This window comes from Podarcis pityusensis (genome assembly GCF_964106645.2).
Source record: "Podarcis pityusensis genome assembly, chromosome: 1".
Classification (NCBI taxonomy): domain Eukaryota; kingdom Metazoa; phylum Chordata; class Lepidosauria; order Squamata; family Lacertidae; genus Podarcis; species Podarcis pityusensis.
The window spans coordinates 64,382,624-64,401,579 of record NC_138028.1 but is presented as its reverse complement, the minus strand read 5'-3'; positions in this window follow the sequence as shown (position 1 = coordinate 64,401,579).

The following is an 18,956-nucleotide window of genomic DNA, read 5'->3' as shown; positions in this document are numbered from 1 at the left end:
AGGAGTCAAATGTGCACCTCCGTTCTCTACAACATTTGTTTAACAGTCCTCTTTTCCCTTTCCTGTCAAGTGAATGAACGTTACAGCTAATTTAGCAGCGGCGCATGCGCAGCAAACTTCCCCTCTTCCTTTCCCCGCGCTATGAAAACACAGCAACTTCGACTTCGTGTTACGTCTCGCGAGAATGCTCTCTTCCACCCCCCCCCCGCGTGATTTAAGACCTGCCTAGTTCTGACTACGATTGGGCTGCGTTGCTGAGATTGTATGTCAGTTCTGGGTAAGTCAGTGGAAGTTGCATCGTGATAAGTTTGCTTGCGCTTTTCTGCATCTATTGCAGCTCTGCAATGTTTTTGAGGTGTACTGTCAGAACTGTACACAGCAGTCCAAGTGCAGTTGCACCATAGATTAGTATAATGGAATTAAGGTGTTGACAGCGTTATTTTAAATTCCTTTCCCAATGATCCTAGCATGTAATTTGTCCTTTTCACAGTTGTCACACACTGCTGACATCCAAGGTCTCACACCTAGTCAATCACTGTCCGTTCAGACGTCATGCACATATATGTGAAATTAAGATTTTTTTTGCCCTGATACACATCACTTTACAGTTGCTTACATTTCATTGCATTTGCCATTTTCTACCTATTCTTTCAGCTTGGAGAGATCCTTTTGGAGCTATTCACAGTCCTTTTTTGTTTTAACTACCCTGAACATTTTATTATCGTGAGGAAACTTAGCTACGTAGCTCTTTGAGCTGCTTGAATTACGTCCCTGCTCATTCCTAACTCATTCCTAACTCCTTTTTGCCAATTTTTTTTATTGATTTTCCATAATTTTAACAAATCATTACCAAATTAATACAAATTGCTCATCCCTAACTCTAGATCAAGGGATGCGGGTGGCGCTGTGGGTTAAACCACAGAGCCTAGGACTTGCTGATCAGAAAGTCGGCGGTTCGAATCCCCGCGACAGGGTGAGCTCCCATTGCTCGGTCCCTGCTCTTGCCAACCTAACAGTTCGAAAGCACGCAGTGCAAGTAGATAAATAGGTACCGCTCCGGCGGGAAGGTAAACGGCGTTTCCGTGTGCAGCTCTGCTTCGCCAGAAGTGGCTTAGTCATGCTGGCCACATGACCCGGAAGCTGTACGCCGGCTCCCTTGGCCAATAAAGCGAGATGAGCGCCGCAACTCTAGATCACTTATGAACAAATTAAAAAGCATAGGTCCCAATACTGATCCTTGGGGACCTCTACCTAGTAACTCCCGCCATTGGTAGAACTGTCTATTTTATTCCTTCTTTTTGGTTCCTGGTTTTTCCAATATATTTGTCGAAACAAAGTCTGCGTCTATAAGCAATCTGTTCATATATTGCAAGCATTGTCATGTTGTCAATCCGTTGATTGACAATAAGACAATGCTTGATGTTTTTATGTTTTTAGGTATGCTGTAAGCTGCCTACAGTGGCTAGGAAAAACCAGGCAAATGGGCAGGGAATAATAATAATAATAATAATAAATCATATATTTATTTTTCCATTTCATCAATGAAAGCCACCTTGAGAGTTTTGCAGTTAAAGGTGGTGTATAAAGAATTCTCCCTTTCCAACAGTCCTAGACCTAGACAATTATAAAGTTACTGAATTTATTAAATTTATATCCTGCCCTCCCTCCTCAAGGAGCTCAGGATTGCAAATTAAAAATACAATTTAAAAATAAAGTTGATCAGATTGCTTTGCAGTCATCATTATGCATAAATCCTGGACACTTTTCACTATCATCCATGGACTTTTCAGAACTGGACCACATGCAGAGCTGTGTGTAGCAGCAAACATTCTTTTCCTGTGACTTTTCTGAGGTCAATCTGTGGAATAATAGATTTCTAAATGCAGACTTTAGTACTGATGAAGAGGCAGCAGAGGGCGTACCAAGTCTTATTTTTGAATGTTTTGTGTATGGTTCTGGATTCTGTCTGAAAAAAAGAAAAAGAGAATGAGCGAGCAAGCAAAAGAGGTTTAAGCTTAGATTTGTATGAAGAGGATTGTGAAGATTCCCCACTCACATCCATGGGAATATTTTTACTCAAAAGCTGCCATTATCTCACATAAAGCCAAACACAAAATGAGGATGCATAAGGAGAAATTAAGAGATTGAAATGTTTGTATTTTTCGCTCTGTAAGACGCACCTAGCTTTAGAGGAGGAGAACAAGAAAAAAAATGTTCTCTCTCTCTCTGCGCAGCACCTCTCCAGCAAAGTGGAGAAAGAGAAATGGAAAGGGCTCTGTTAAAAGAGCAAGCATTAAAAACTTTCCTAAACAGGGCTGCTTTCAGATGTCTTCTAAAAGTCAGATAGTTGTTTATTTCCTTAACATGTGATGGGAGGGCGTTCCACAGGGCGGGCGCCACCACCAAGAAGGCCCTCTGCCTGGTTCTTATCCCAGTCTGCATTGGCTCTGAAAATGTTTGGATAGATGCTTTTATTGTTGATGTTTGTATTGTTTGGGATTTTTTTAAAAAGATCACTGGGATGTTTTGTGGGAAGTGATTCATAAAGGAAATAAATTGTTTGTTACAGGGAACCAGGCTTTTAATGTCTGATGCATTACTGTATTTTAATACTTTGTTGGAAGCCTCCCAGAGTGGCTGGGGAAGCCCAGCCAAATGGGCGGGGTATAAATAATAAATTATTATTATTATTATTATTATTATTATTATTATTATTAGGGCTGAATATCAGTTATGTCCAGGAAGGTCTGGACGTATGGCAACCCTAACCATGCTGTTCTCCCTGCTGCCTCTTGGGTTTGGCATATGCTTCACAAGTTGGTCAAATGTTTCTTCTACATTGACCTCAACGTCCAGCATTACCAACTCAGAATAACTTTCTGGTAATCTCACACTTATTCACGTTTGGATCGCCATTGGTTTTTTAATTGCAGCATTTATGTGGAGCAGAGACTGCCCCCCTCTGTTTATGACTTGCCTCACATATGCATAAGCAATGGACATAGCTGTGCTGTATGGATAACATGAGCTCCATTCTCTAATAAACTCTTTTGCTTGAACCAAGATGAATAGTTTTTGGTGTGTGAGACAATAGGCTGTGCTTGAATCCTGGGGAGAAAGAGGATCTTTGGGTGGGTGGTTCCAGTATGAGGGAAATAGGCTAGTTACCTGTTCTGGATGGAGTTGCACCCTGTCTGAAGAAGCAAGTGTGTAGCTTGTGGGTACTTCTTTGTCACAAGAGGCTCATGTGGCCTCTATGGCTAGAAGTGCCTCTAACCAGCTTCATCTGGTTCACCAGCTACATCCATTCCTTGAAAGGGATAGATTGACCACTGTAGTCAATGTGTTGTTAATCTCAGGGACGCAGGTGGCGCTGTGGTCTAAACCACTGAGCCTCTTGGACTTGCCGATTGGAAGGTCGGCGGTTCGAATCCCTGCAACGGAGTGAGCTCCCATTGCTCTGTCCCAGCTCCTGCCAACCTAGCAGTTTTAAAAGCACACCAGTGCAAGTAGATAAATAGGTACTGCTGTGGCAGGAAGGTAAACGGTGTTTCCGTGTGCTCTGGTTTCTATCACAGTGTTCCGTTGCACCAGAAGCAGTTTAGTCATGCTGGCCAAATGACCTGGAAAGCTGTCTGTGGAAAAACACCGGCTCCCTTGGCCTGAAGGTGAGATGAGTGCCACAACCCCATAGTCACTTTGGACTGGACTTAACCGTCCAGGGGTCCTTTACCTTTACCTTAATCTCGGGGCTGGGTACTGTACAGTGGAACCTCAGGTTATGTACTGCTCTTGTTGTGTATTCTTCAGGATACGCATGAGGCGAACCCGGAAGTAACGGGAAGGCTTTCGGCGGCCACACCTTTCAGGAATATGTAGGCAATTAAGCATACATCTGTTCACAATAGCTACCTGATTTCTGATTTTAACTTTTCAATATAGTTTTATGTACTATTATTGTAAACTGCTCTGATATTTTCTATGAATAGTGGTGTAGATAGATAGATGATAGATAGATCTCCTAAGTCCTGCAGTTTCAAGCAATGCACTTCCTGTATTGAACCACTGTGTGGTGCTCATCTCTTTTCCATAATGTGTTTGTTTCTCTTTTGCGAGCTATGGACTCAGGCTGGATGGTGGTACCAAATGCTCCCTCCTAGCCATAGAATCAGCGTACAGTAGTTACAAATGAGAAAAGGCCATTTGTTTATGATACTGTAGCAACTCCATGCTACATGTTTTTCCATTGTTTATTCAGCCTTTAGTTTATTGGTTTTAACTATCTGATCAAGATTTTGTCAGGCACTAAGAATATGTTGTTGTTGTTTAAAAGAGAGAGATGGTTTTTGATCAAAACAAATGGAGCAAGGCACAGTGCAAATCTAAGAAATCATTTTAATGAACCAAACAAACTAACATTACTAACAGGCTAGTGGGTAACAGCATGCCTACTGCCTCCAGTATAACAGAGTTGATATAGGACATGATATCAGATGACACGACATGCTCATTCTGAGTCCATTAAGAATGTCATTGCTTTCATCAGCATCTGCGAGACAAGGGTTCAATAAAAGGGAAGACAAGGGTTCAAAAATACCCCACCATCCTGAATTCTTTGAACTGAAAAGGGCTGAAATCCGAAGAACCTCCCATTGAAATAAAAGGGCCATACCTCAAAGAAAATGTGTTTCAGAACCAAGAGCTGCACAGTTCCCAAACTAGGAACAGAAATGAGCAAATTATAATAGCATGATTCCTAAATTGTTCTGGATACTTGGGATAAAAGCAATTTGCAAAGACAGCATCAGTCCAATGAACATGGCTGAAACTAAGGAAAATAGGAAATGGCCTATTAAGCAACTGTCCTTGTAGCTCCTATGTAAGCTAGTGCTGACTAGCAAGAGCTCCTCAGGGTTTCAGTTGTAACATTTAAGCACATTTGAAGTACATTTTGCCCCTCAAAGAATTCTGGGCATTGTAGTTTGTTAAGGGTTGCTGGGAACTATAACTCTGTAAGGGATAAACTACAATACCCAGAATCCTTTGAGGCTTCAAATGTGCTTTAAGTTTAAGGGATAGAGTGTATGCAGCATTTACTAGTCGTACTTGGAGATTCTAGAGATTGCATGTAAACAGTCCCAGGTTCAATGTATGCATTCTATAAATGAACTTTTGTCTCTCCAGTATATTGAAATACAGAGTTACTTTGAAAAAAGTGTGAAGTAGCCTAGACTACAGTGGTACCTCTAGATGTGAACGGGATCCGTTCCGGAGCCCCGTTCGCATCTAGAAGCAAACGTAACCCGTGTCCGTGCGTCTGCGCATGCGCAGGTCACGTTTCGGTGCTTCTGTGCTTCTGTGCATGCACGTGACATCATTTTGAGCATCTGCGCATGCGCAAGCAGCGAAACCCTGAAGTAACATGCTCCGTCACTTCCGAGTTGCCGTGGAGCGCAACTCGAACGTGCTCATCCCGAAGCACATTCAACCCGAGGTATGACTGTACTACGGCAACATCATTTAGTTTTGTCTACTACTGATTAAGAGGAAGATTTGTATTTTGAATGCTTGCTTATTCTGTACAATGTACCAAATTAGGTGATTAGGGCTACCGTGGTGGTGGTCTTAAGAGTGACAGACTCTAGGATCAGGAAAACCCAGGTTCAAATCTCCACGAGCCATGAAAGTGATTTTGGGCCAGTCACTACTTCTCAGCCTAACCCACCAAGATATTTTGCTGCCTGAGGCAGAGCTGAAAATGGTGCATAGTATCTAAAGCTAGTCAAGTTATTTTGGCACTTGGAAGAGAATCCCACAAGTGCATTTCACTTGCATTACCAATTTGCTGCCTTTTCATGATGCCCCCGAGGCCACTGCCTCACTTTGCCTAATGATAGAGCAAGCCATTGTTATTAGGGTAAAAACAGGGAAGGGGGGTGGGTGGAACCATGCACACTGGCTTGAGCTCCTTGATTGAAAGGGGGGATAGAAATTAATAATAACCCACAGTTCAGTTTTAAAATTATTATTTTTAAATAGTAATATGTGATTGTTGCACTTGCTATTGTGTTTAAATGCGGATGTGAGTCAGAGTGGTTTTTTTTAGAAAGGTTTGCTAGATAATCATACAGGGAGTTAGATGGATGTCAAAAACAATTAAATGTTTACAAAGGTGAGTGTGAATTCTGTTTTGGTTGCAGAGCAATTCGGAAAGGCTTGGCTGGGAATCACTATGGAACTGACAATGTGCGACTCGCGGGATTCAGGATCTCTTGTTTGCCATTTCTTCCTCTATTAATAGAAAGCCATTCTAAAGTCAATTTATAATACTGCCATCGTACATTGGCCCAAGTTTGACAGAGTAGCTGTGAAGTGCTATCCGTCAAGGAAGGCAGCAAGGCTTCCCTTGCAATGTGGTATCATTGGTGGTGAAATTAATAAAGTATGAATGAGGAACGGTTTTATTGATACCATTTATATTAAATAACAGAGGAAATGGCACAACTTGTACAGAACAGTATTATTATTCCTAGTTTAATTCATTCAGTAAACTTTAATGCATGGGTTCCCAAACTGTGGTCTACAAGCTTTATTTAGGAGGTCCACAACATGTCTGTGGATTTGTGGCCGCAGGTGGGAGTTGGCATATTGATCATATTAAACATTCACATTGATTTTTAATTGTATTTTGATTGCTCCTTTTATTTAATAGACTCATAGTATTGTAGAGTTGGAAGAGACCATGAGAGTCATCTAGTCCAACCCTCTGCTATGCAGTAATCTTTTGCCCAATGAGGGGCACAAACTCATGACCATGATTCCCTCAGTCTCATGCTCTATTAACTGAACTATTCTCACATTGTATTTTATGGTATCAAAAGTTGAATCCTTTCCCTGTAAACCAGCTGCCCTCAAGACCCTCTGTGAAAGGCACTGAACCATAGGAAGCACAGAGGGGAAGATCAGGGAGGAAATGCCTGGTCAGGCGCCCAGCTGTCACTTTTAAACAGGCTGCTGTTCCACCCACTCTTAGAGATCCCTCAAGATCCCATTAAGTCTCAGACGGACCTTCCATTGTTGTGGAGCTAGTCATTCTGCCCCACAAATAAGTCCTTGATTATCTGAAGGATACCTGAAGGAGCATCTCCACCCCCATCGTTCATCATGGACACTGAGGTCCAGCTCTGAGGGCCTTCTGGCAGTTCCATCCCTGCAAGAAGCGAGGTTACAGGGAACCAGGCAGAGGGCCTTCTTGGTGGTGGCACCCGCCCTGTGGAACGCCCTCCCATCAGATGTCAAAAAAATAAACAACTATTTGACTTTTAGAAGACATCTGAAGGCAGCCCTGCTTAGGGAAGCTTTTAATGTTTGATGTTTTATCATGTTTTAAATATTCTTCTAAGTTGGGAGCCGCCCAGAGTGGCTGGGGAAACCCAGCCAGATGGGCGGGGTGTAAATAATAAATTTAGGATGATGATGATGATGATGCAGGGAAGGTGCCAAACCATGAGTCAACAGCTTCTTCGGTAGCTTAAGACTGAACTTCTTGTGCACAGAGAAAAACATGTTTGGGTATCGCCCCACATAACCTCACTTTGCCAACAAAGGTCTGTATAGTTAAAGCCATGGTTTTCCCAGTAGTGATGTATGGAAGTGAGAGCTGGACCATCAAGAAGGCTGATCACCGAAGAATTGATGCTTTTGAATTATGGTGCTGGAGGAGACTCTTGAGAGTCCCATGGACTGCAAGAAGATCAAACGTATCCATTCTTAAGGAAATCAGCCCTGAGTGCTCACTGGAAGGACAGATCGTGAAGCTGAGCTCTAATACTTTGGCCACCTCATGAGAAGAGAAGACTCCCTGGAAAAGACCCTGTTGGGAAAAATTGAGGGCACAAGGAGAAGGGGACGACAGAGGATGAGATGGTTGGACAGTGTTCTCAAAGCTACAAACATGAGTCTGACCAAACTGTGGGAGGCAGTGGAAGACAGGAGTGCCTGGCGTGCTCTGGTCCATGGGGCCACGAAGAGTCGGACATGACTAAACGACTAAATAACAACAACAACAAATCGCCCCACAACTTTAGGGATTCAGTAACAGCAGTATCTGAGCAACTTGGGGGGGGGGGAGGGCTAGTCTTTAAAGGTGGAGAGTAAGTAGTGTTGTGGATGTGTGGTTAACTTGCATCATCTATCTCTTTTATTTGTTTATGTAAATGAGTTTCCTCTCCTTCTCCGGTATCACGTAGTGGAGGTAGGCACCCAGCCTTACTGCATTGGGTGAAGAAGGGAAGAATTCAGGAAAGGGTTAGCCAGTGGAAAGTCCTATGCACAATCTCTTGCCTTCCTGAAGATCTTGTACCCAATACAACTGCATATAGAGAGTGCTACAAACAAAAGAAGCTGCAGCAACAACCACCATTTGCCTGTGCGTTACCTTGGGAATTAGCCATATAGAGATAGGCTTCAGGTAGTCCAGCTATATCAGAATTGATATAGAGCGATTCTGTGCTAGAAACACACATTCCCCACGTAGTGCCATAAATATATGGTGCACAAACTCAGTTCCTCAAAATGCAGCTCTCGTTGCTAAACAAGAAGCCCCGCTGCCAATGCAAAGTGTAGCTAGTTCTAGCTAGAGACAATCTCTTGTTGTGTTTGTGTGTCCAATGCTTGTACTCGGTTGGCTTTCCAAATACACTGCAACTGAATTGCACATAACAAGCTAATGAGACTTCCTTTGCTCTTGCCTCACCATTTTCAGACTGAGCATCCTTTACAAGCATTGAAGGCAGTGCATGATCCAGCTGGATGGTGGGAAGAGATGTCCCAATCCTACCAATTAAATTTCTACTTCCTGAGCCTTCTGAAGAAAAACAACATGCATACTGTGCAGTTGCTACCAGCTGTCTCTACACTTCCTCAGTTGGGAATTAGCATGATCATTTGCTGTTAATTTTGACATGCATAAACACCAGTAGAATGTTTCAGCTACAAATATAAGCTGTCATTAACATTGGCTAAAAATGATCTGCTATGACAGCAAGAGTTATTTATTTATATGCTGCCTACGAGAGTATTCGGATTTCTAAGTACTGGGTCCTGTTTTCACTATACCTTTCTGGGGTGGAATCTTGGGCTCCCTCACGCCTCTGTTTATGGAAGGAAAAACAAGATATGCTGCTGCATGTTATTTAATGAACTGAAGGTTCAGTTTGGCCCTAGAGCAGAGGTTTTCAACTTTTTTGAGTCCATGGCTTCCTAGACTAACTGCATTCTTTCTGCGGAACCCCTGTGGGGCTCAGGAGCCCAGTCATGCCACCCCTTACCTGCAGAGCTGGCAGCCTCTCACCCTTTCCCAAACCCCCTCCCTTGTGGAATGTTCCCTCAGCCTCCTCTTCTTTCCCCTCTCCTCTGGGCAGCCGCAGCTGCCACGCCTGGTCTCTGAGCTGTCCCCCCTGCCCCAAAGAGAGGTGCCTCCTCACACTGCCCCACAGGAGCCTGGGAAGCATCCCCTGGCCAGCCCCAGAGGCACCATTTGCCTGGGGAGCTTATAGCCACGGCTGCTGCAACAAACAGCTGTGCAAGCCTTTGGGAGGCAGGGCTGCAAGAGGGCATCAGAGGAGATGGAGGGGGGGGAAAGAGGGACAGAGGCCAGTGTTGCCCACAGCACCTCTGACCATCATTCAAGGCACCCCAAGTGCCACAGCACAGTGGTTGAAAACCACTTCCCTAGAGAAAGGATTCTGAGCAGTTTTTATTTCTACAGGCCACTATATTCTCTCAAGTGTTGCAAGCAAGAGGTTTCAAACTTTTTTCTCCTCACTGATCTCTCCTTTCTTCTTTCCATGTAAAGAGATTTGGTCTAGTGGAGCATTGAAGATTGAACCCAGGGGCCATTAGCTATGCCTTCCCGTGAAACAGTCATAAATGTTTACTCATTTTACTCTACAATAGGAAGGAGTGAAAAGTCTGAAAAGCAACTTTTAGTATCCTCTGTAGGGGAAGAATGTTCTCAAGATGAAATAATTAACATCAAAATAATCCCAAAGTGTTGTTACTGTCAGAAAAGTGACTAGATAAAAATGTCACCTTCCCACTCAATCTATCTGCCCCCATGTGCCTTTGAGTCATATCTTCTGGTTTGACTGACAGAAGCGGATTAACTGTTCGAGCACTACACACAATCACACTGTGATATGGAGGAAGCGAGCTGCAGCCTCTGACTTCTCCTCACAATAGATCAGTAGAAACGATCAGCTCTCTCAATCTCCTGTTTGGAGATTGATTGTATCCACACTGAGGATGCTGGTGAAGTGGTGAGGGGAGGAGGGAGAGAGGAATCCAATGGGCAAACCTCTCAGCTTGCATTTCTAACAAAAAATAAGCTTAGTTTATTGATGAGAATAAAGTAGGCCTTTCTGAGCAAGACAATACATGTATGGTATTTCTCTGAGAAAGAGAAGTGCAGGAGGGGAGAAAGATGAAAGGAGTGTGGGAAGGCTTCAGGGGGCAGCAAAGGCCATGTTATTCAATTGTTGCTTTGAGGATTAGGACCCAACACCTGCCTTTTAGCCTTCCTGGGTTCCAGGTATCTGCCAGTGATAGTTGCATAACATGGGCACCTGAGTGGTTGATGCTCCAATAAGAGATGACATAATTTCTGAACCCCTGAAGGAAATACTGGTGAAAGCATGATTGAAAGAGTCAGGTTTGGACCTTTTGGTTTCGGGAAACACCACGCAGCTTCAGAGTGACTATTACTGAGCAAGGCAAATTGGAGGCTACTAGTTATGTTCTACCTGGCTATGTTCTCCCTCCACTGTCAGAGGCACGATGCCTCTGGAGACCAGTCACTGGGAGTCACAGGTGTGTAGAGTGATGTTGTGGGATGGACCTGGAAGGTGGTGCTGTGGGGAGGTTCTGTCTTCTTCCCCAAGCTTTTTGATTCTACATGAAATGGCTGGGAGAAGTTATTTGGAGGTTTGGGCTGACGTGTCACCAATATGTGAATGACACAAAACTATACTTTTTCTGTCTCACCATCTAATCCCAGTGTCAGGAGTGAGCCAGCTGTAAATCACATAGAGTAAATGAACTGTTTATTAGAAAGAAACAGGATCTGCACAGGAATGCCAGGCCTAATGAATAACTCTTCTTTGGTAGATCCTCCTCCTATGAGGCAGTTGTGGAGACTGAAGGTCCCCACGTTCCCACAGCTGCCTAAGGCCCAGGTTTTCCCCAAGACTGTGACTGCATGTCTGTCTTTGCCAGGCATAGGCAAACTCTGGCTCGCCAGATGTTTGGGACTACAATTCCCATCATCCCTGACCACTGGTCCTGTTAGCTAGGGATGATCGGAATTGTAGTCCCAAACATCTGGAGGGCCAGAGTTTGCCTATGCCTGGTCTTTGCTCTTCCTGCTTCATTCCTCTCCTGGTTATGGGAGATGAGTGGGGAGAGGAGCTTGTCGCAGCAGGAGGGAGAGACATCCATGCCTCTTCAACAGCCTGACTCATCTCTGTCTCTTGCCCCCCCCATTCTGTCACTGATTCTCGATTGCTCTCTGCCACAAATTCCTCCCGCTCATTAAGTCCTGTTACCTCTTCAGTTTCTGACAACTCCCTCTCCCAGTCTTCTCCCTTTGACCACTCATCGTCATCTCACCACCAATCCCTGAGTTCAGAGCCTTCTTCCCTTGGGGATTCCCCAGCTGTTGCCGCCCACCATTTCTCTGCATCCAACCAGCCCCCAACTCCCAGGAAGGCAATTGAAACTCTGAATAAACATCTGGAGGCAGTGTCTTCATTAGATGGGGAAGGGGGACAAGCTGAAGCTTAATTCAGGCAAGATGGTTTGGGAAAATACTAATTTGGATGGAAGTGGAGCCCCTATTCTATGTGGGGCTGCACTCACTGCAGTCTCACAGTGCTTCTGAACTTCAAGTTATATGTGGTAGTGCAGAGGTCCTTTTTACCCAACTGGGGTTTTATTGCTATTTGCTATCCCAGCAGTTTTACTTAAGGCTCAGTTCTAACTCCCAATGCTGGCGCATTGTGGGGCAGCGGAGTCCCTACTGCATCAGCAGCCCTGCCTCTCTAGGTGACTATGGCAGAAAGGGGAGCAGGATGATTCAGCCCAGTCTTGCCTGATTGCTTTGCCAGCCAGGTCATCGTGTGGTGGCTGTGAAATCAGCTCAACATCCCAGGACCACTCAGCGCCACCCCTTCCCTGCCCTCATTTTGCATCTTTTCATTTCCATTCACTGTCAGGGAGACTGCCAGCCGACCTCCTGCCCAGGAGTAACCAACTGGAGACTGGCTGAGCCAGGAGATCCAACCACCTCTTCCAGAGAGCTTTAACAATCAGTCCTCTCCCTAAGGGACTCTGGGAATTGTAGCTCTGTGAGGGGACTAGAGCTATCCTGACAACACTCGGCATCCTTAACAAACTACAGTTCCCAGGATTGTTTGGGGGAAGCCTTCACTGTTTAAAGTGGTATGATACTGCTTTAAATGTACTGTATAATAACAACAACAACAACAATAATAATTTTATTTATACCCCGCCCATCGGGCTGGGTTTCCCCAGCCACTCTGGGCAGCTCCTAACAGAATATTAATAATATTTTTTTTTTTAAAGTGGCAAAACATCAAACATTTAAAACTTCCCTAAGCAGGGCTGCCTTCAGATTTCTTCTAAAAGTCAGATAGTTGTTTATTTTTTTTGACATCTGATGGGAGGGCATTCCACAGGGCGGGCTCCACTACCGAAAAGGCCCTGGTTCCCTGTCACTTTGCTTCTCAAAGTGTGGGAACTGCCAGAAGGCCCTTGGCGCTGGACCTCAGCGTCTGGGCAGAACGATGGGGGTGGAGAAGCTCCTTCAGGTATACAGGGCTGAGGCCATCTAGGGCTTTAAAGGTCAGCACCAACACTTTGAATTGTGCTTGGAAACGTACTGGGAGCCAATGTAGGTCTTCAGTTGGTGACTGAGTGAAACTTTGCTCCAGTTCCATGCAGTATTGAGTTTTGCTGGTAGTGGGGTCAAAGTGCATGGTCTGTTTCTGAATACCAGTTGCTGGAAACTGAAAGAGGTGGGAGGCCTGTTGTGCTTGGGTCCTGCTTGGAGTCATAGGCATCTGACTGGCTACTGTGAGAACAGGATGCTGGCTCTTCTTATGTTGTCTTCCTCACAAGAACTCCATTCCATTCTCCTTCCCACCAAGTTTTCCATTTCCATTTCTGAAACGGGAAGGTCTAAACAGGAAGTCAGCCTTCCGTTTCTTGTAGATAGATTAAAGCAAAGACATGGCAAACTAGAGTTCAGAAAATCGTTTGTAAAGGATTAACTTTCATCATTTAAAATTGTTGAACCCCCTTCGGAAGCAGGAGAAGAGGGGGGATTTTTTCCGGACTGTTTAAACCTGCAGAAGAGAGTGTAAAGAAAAGTAATTTTCCACCGTCTTGAACCTGGGAGCCGGGTGTCAGGACTGACGTTCTTTGGGAAGCTCATTGACCACAGACAAACGTCTTTGACAGATAGTTAAAAGAAGAGAAACATAGTGATTCCATTGTTCTCCTTCGCATTTTAAAGGAACAAATATTGACAAAATATCTGAAAAAGGAAACTTTGTTGTTAGATCTGCCTTTAAAAGAAAAGAACAAATAGAGGTTCTTCCCCTAGAGGGAGCCTGTGAAACTGTTACTAAATCTGAATCGGGGAGCTCTGCAGCTGCAACAGATTACGATCGTGGGAACAGACTTCTGACCTTGCAGAACAATGTATTCAGAAGCTCTGGTGCGTGCTTTCTGTAAAACAAGTGCCCTATTGGAACAGCTACATGAGAAGACGGACTTGATGACTGTTGCGATCAGAAATTTTGGACAGGTAGTGGGTAACTATATAGAGCCCACCCAGGAATCAAATCAGGAGTGTGCTCTGACAGATCAGATGAGGGAAGAAGATGTTGCTGAACCTCGGGTGCCAGAGATGGAGGGAGTTGTGGCCCAGCAGGAACATGAGTTGTTGGATCTGATAAATGAACTTGGAAAAAGCCAGATTTGGAGAGATAGAGTTTTGTTTGGTTTGGAAATGGGGGGTTGGATAGACCCCCCTATGCAGGGATGTTTTGACTTTCCAAGTCTGGCAATGGGCTGCGAGATGTTTGGGGTTGTGGGGGCTCTTAATTCTGGAGGGACTTTGAAACATGTTTTTAAATACCACATGGAGTTTAGTGTGGATTATGGAAAAGGGGCTGATTTGTCGAGAAGCGTCAAAAACACTGTCAAGTTGGAGTTCCCACGAGTGAAAGGAGCAGGAGACAAAGTAAAGTACAGGTATAAATATGAAGAAGAGCCGCGGAAGGGACATGGAAGAGACTTAAGGGCCTCGGACATAAGATTACCAGGTTAATGCGCCAGATTGATGGGATAGAAAGGACTGACAAAACCCGGGACCAGGGGGAAGAGACGCTGGATGAAGATTGGAAGAAAATTTGAAATTTTTTTTATTAGGCTTGCTTTATAAAATTGATGAATGTTAGAAAAATGTTGGAACGAAATTATTTGGCTTTAGCAAAAATGTTAAAAGAATTATGTAAGAATATGTTATGGTTATGAGAAATTGGTATAAATAAGATGTAAGTTTTAAGTTTTAGGGTTTTTTATAGTAAGATAAGGTTAAAATAGACTAAGGTAATGTAATGACAGAATATTATGAAAAATGGAAAGGATTTGCTGTAATAATTAACAACTAGGATACAAAAAAAGGGAGGAGTGAGGAGGTCAATGAAAGAAGGCAATGACAGTTAAGGATTTGAGATTATTGGATTTGTTTTTAAATTTTTGTGGCCTATTTTTGCTTTTTGATTGTGTTCTGTTACGTGTTTTGTTGTTATTTTTTGATTTTGATTTTTATCAATTTGTATTGTTTGATTGTGGTTTGTTTTTCTTTTGTTTTTTCTTTTTCTTTTGTTTTTTGTTTTTCCTGTAATTTTAAAATTCTTAATAAATATCATTTAAAAAAAAAAAAGTTTTCCATTTCCCACTCAAGAGCTAACCTCCACCCTCTTGGCTACAATCCCTCTTCAAATGCATGGCAATTATTCTTGAGAACAGCCTTCCATTTGCACCAGGGGGAGGCTAGTTTCAAAACTAATTGCTGTGCGGTGGTGAAGGGAGTGGAATGGCATCTGCAGCCTGGATGGAGAGGCCTCTTGCCCACATTTGGCCCACAGGCCAGTGGTTCCCCACTCCTGCTCTAAGATTTCTGTAACTGGCTTGATATATTTTCACAGCCAAGGAGCCTGGGTTAGTAATGACCAATTAGGCCTGAAATCTGAAACTGCAGATGTTTAATTCGCCTCACTTTCAAATGTTCCAGCTTTTATAGGATTTACATGAAATTAACTAATTTGTCTACTGGATAAATGTCTGTACTTGATTGCCTGGACACCGCATGCCTTTAATTGGCTTTTAAAATTCATCATCATGGGAGAGGTCTTTTTATATTTGAATTTTACAGCTTCACATAATTTGACACAATTGAAATATTTCGGCATTATAAATATGACAACACCAGCAAGCCATAATTCTCTTTCTGAAGTTCTGCAGAAGATAGTTCCTTTTTAAAAAAATAAGAAGATTTAAGCCATTAAAGTATTAGTTTCTGAGCATGATTGTGTTTGGGTCAGGAGAGAAATATTACCTCGCTGAAAAATAACTGTGTACTCTGAGCACATCTATGTAAATGGATTGCTTCTTCTGATTTAATCCAGTGCCAGATGGGAAAGAGGAGAGCTTCAATAATATTGCTTCTTTGTCACAATTCTATCTCTCCCATTCTCCAAGGAGCTCAAAGGGATATATAAAGGTTATCCCATTTTATCTCATCTTCACAACCATCTTGTTAGGCTGATATACTGACTTGCCCAAGGCCACCCAGTGAGCCTCAAGGCAGATCAGGGATTTGATCCGAGGGCTATCTAATCCAAACCCAAACTTTAAACTATACACCAGTTTAATGCTAAACAATCTATAGTCAGTAGGGTACCTTTTTAGTCAATCACATGGTTTACAAAGCAGTGGGTTCTTGCAGCCAAGGGCTCAGGTAGACAAATCCTGGTTTTCAATGCAGTCGTATTGAATTTCCTCTGAAGTTGATGGGGTTCCTTCAAAACTCTCCTACTTAAAGTGATTTATCGACTGTAGCCAGCATGTGTCTCTTCCAGGCTAGGGCTGTGTGCATTTGGTTTTAGACAGAAGTCTAATAAATGGTCCTGGATTTCAGATGTGAAAAGGCACACAAATGATGCTGGGTTGCAGTAGCAGCAGCAGCAACAACAACAACAACAAGAGAGGGAGAGTGACACATTTTGTTTTTTTTAATAATTTTTTATTAAGGTTTTAAACAAAGAAAAAAGAAAAACAACACACACAAAAAACAATACAAAACTTAACAATAAAAACACAAAACATAACAATTAAAAACAAACTCTCTTTTCCATTTCCAATTTTAAATTACTTATTTTCTGGACTTCCTCATACCTCCCTCTTTTGTATTCCAATCCACATTATTTGTCCAGCAGTTTCTTTTCCACTTTTTTAATCCCAATCTTTAATTTAATAAAATGTTAAAATATATAACTTCAACTTTTTTAAACCTAATCCTTAATCTTAATGTCATATAGCTTTAAATTTTTCCCTTTTATTATCAAATTTCCATTTCTTTAAACATCTTTAATCTTGATCTTTAATCTTAATCTATCCTTAACTTTAACCTGTACAGCTGGAAACCACTTATTTTCAGTCCAACATCACTCTAACATTCCTTAATTTTGCAGTGTTTCTGAAGATAGTCTTTGAATTTCTTCCAGTCTTCCTCCATCGACTCTTCTCCCTGGTCACGGATTCTGCCAGTCATTTCCGCCAATTCCATATAGTCCATAAGTTTCATCTGCCATTCCTCCAGCGTGGGAAGTTCTTGTGTCTTCCAATACTTTGCGATGAGTATTCTTGCTGCTGTTGTTGCATACATAAAGAAAGTTCTATCCTTTTTTAACACCATTTGGCCTACTATGCCCAGGAGAAAGGCCTCTGGTTTCTTGGGGAAGGTATACTTAAATACCTTTTTTAGTTCATTATATATCATTTCCCAGAACGCCTTAATCTTTGGGCACGTCCACCAAAGGTGAAAAAAAGTACCTTCAATTTCTTTACATTTCCAACATTTGTTATCGGGCAAGTGATAGATTTTCGCAAGCTTGACTGGGGTTATGTACCACCTGTATATCATTTTCATAATATTCTCTCTTAAGGCATTACATGCCGTAAATTTCATACCTGTGGTCCATAACTGTTCCCAGTCAGCAAACATAATGTTATGACCAACGTCCTGTGCCCATTTAATCATAGCCGATTTTACCGTTTCATCTTGAGTATTCCATTTCAGCAGCAAGTTATACATTCTTGACAAGTTCTTAGTCTTGAGTTCTAACAATTCTGTTTCTAATTTGGATCTTTCCACCTGGAAGCCAATTTTCCTGTCCAATTTAAATACCTCCATTATTTGATAATAATGAAGCCAGTCTCGCACTTTGTTTTTTAGTTTTTCAAAACTCTGCAATTTCAGTCTATCTCCGTCTTGTTCCAAAATTTCCCAATATTTCGGCCATTTGACCTCCATATTGACCTTTTTCAAGGCTTTCGCTTCCATTGGTGGAGAGTGACACATTTTGAGAAGGGCTGCACTGGATTGCAAGTGGGTCCAGAGGAGAGTATCATAGCACAGAATCATAGCACTGTAGAGTTGGAAGGGACCCTGAGGATCATCTAGTCCAACCCCCTGCAATGCAGGAATATGCAGCTAGTCCATACAGGGATCGAACCTGCAACCTTGGCGTTATCAGCACCATGGTCTAACCAACTGAGCTAGAGTAACAACAACAAGAAGAACAATTTTTTATTTATACCCCACCCATCTGGCGGGGTTGCCCCAGCCACTCTGGGTGGCTTCCAACACATATAAAAATAATGAGGAATAGTTAAAAGAGCTGAGTGTGCTGTAGCTTGGAGAAAATACTAGAAGAGACGTTACAGCAATCTTCACATATCTTGTGGGCTCTCATGCAGAAAATGGAGCAGCCTTCTTCTCTGTTGCTCCAGAGGCAAGACTAGAACCATGGGGTGGACATTTCAGGGAAACAGATTTCAGCTCAATATTAGGATAAACTTCCTGATGGTTCATCAGCAGAACAGACTGTGGGTGCCTCCAAACTGGTGTCTTATTGTGAGTGTACATGGCACTAAGCATTTTACACTTTCAATGTGGATTTGTAATGGAATCATCTCCCTCCGCTGCTCCATAATTGCTTGTCAATAGTGCTGCACTATTGACTCTGCACTGGCCTGCTTTGACTCTCCCCCCTTTTAATTTAAGCATAAGTTAGTTGTACAATGACACTGTGATTCATGTGCTGAACTTTCACTCAGTTCCACAAAAACAGCATCAACAGAGAAAGTATGTGGGAGTGGCTATGTAACAAAGAAGCGACTTCAGTTTGGCACAAAGTGATGCCATAGCACACAAAATAACAATACAGGAATAATTCTGGTCTGGAAAGTTTTGAGAAGTTTGCTGAAAGCTATGGAACATGCACAGATCACTGCTTATGCCATGTGACCATCCTGAAAGATTTGAGGGCAGAAATCCATTTCAATATGGAAGTCCATGTGACCACCCTTATATTGTTAAGAGGAGAGATACTCCTGAATGCAAAATAAAAAAGATGGCTGAGTGGCCCTGTATTGGGAATTGATAGGTTCTCCCTCACTGGAGATATTTAGGTTGGACATCATTCAGACGTGCTGTAGTTTTGCCAGGCACGTTGTAAACAGAAGGCAAAATTGTTGTGATTCTTAATTGCAATTTTCATATTTTATTTTTGGTTGTGCAACTC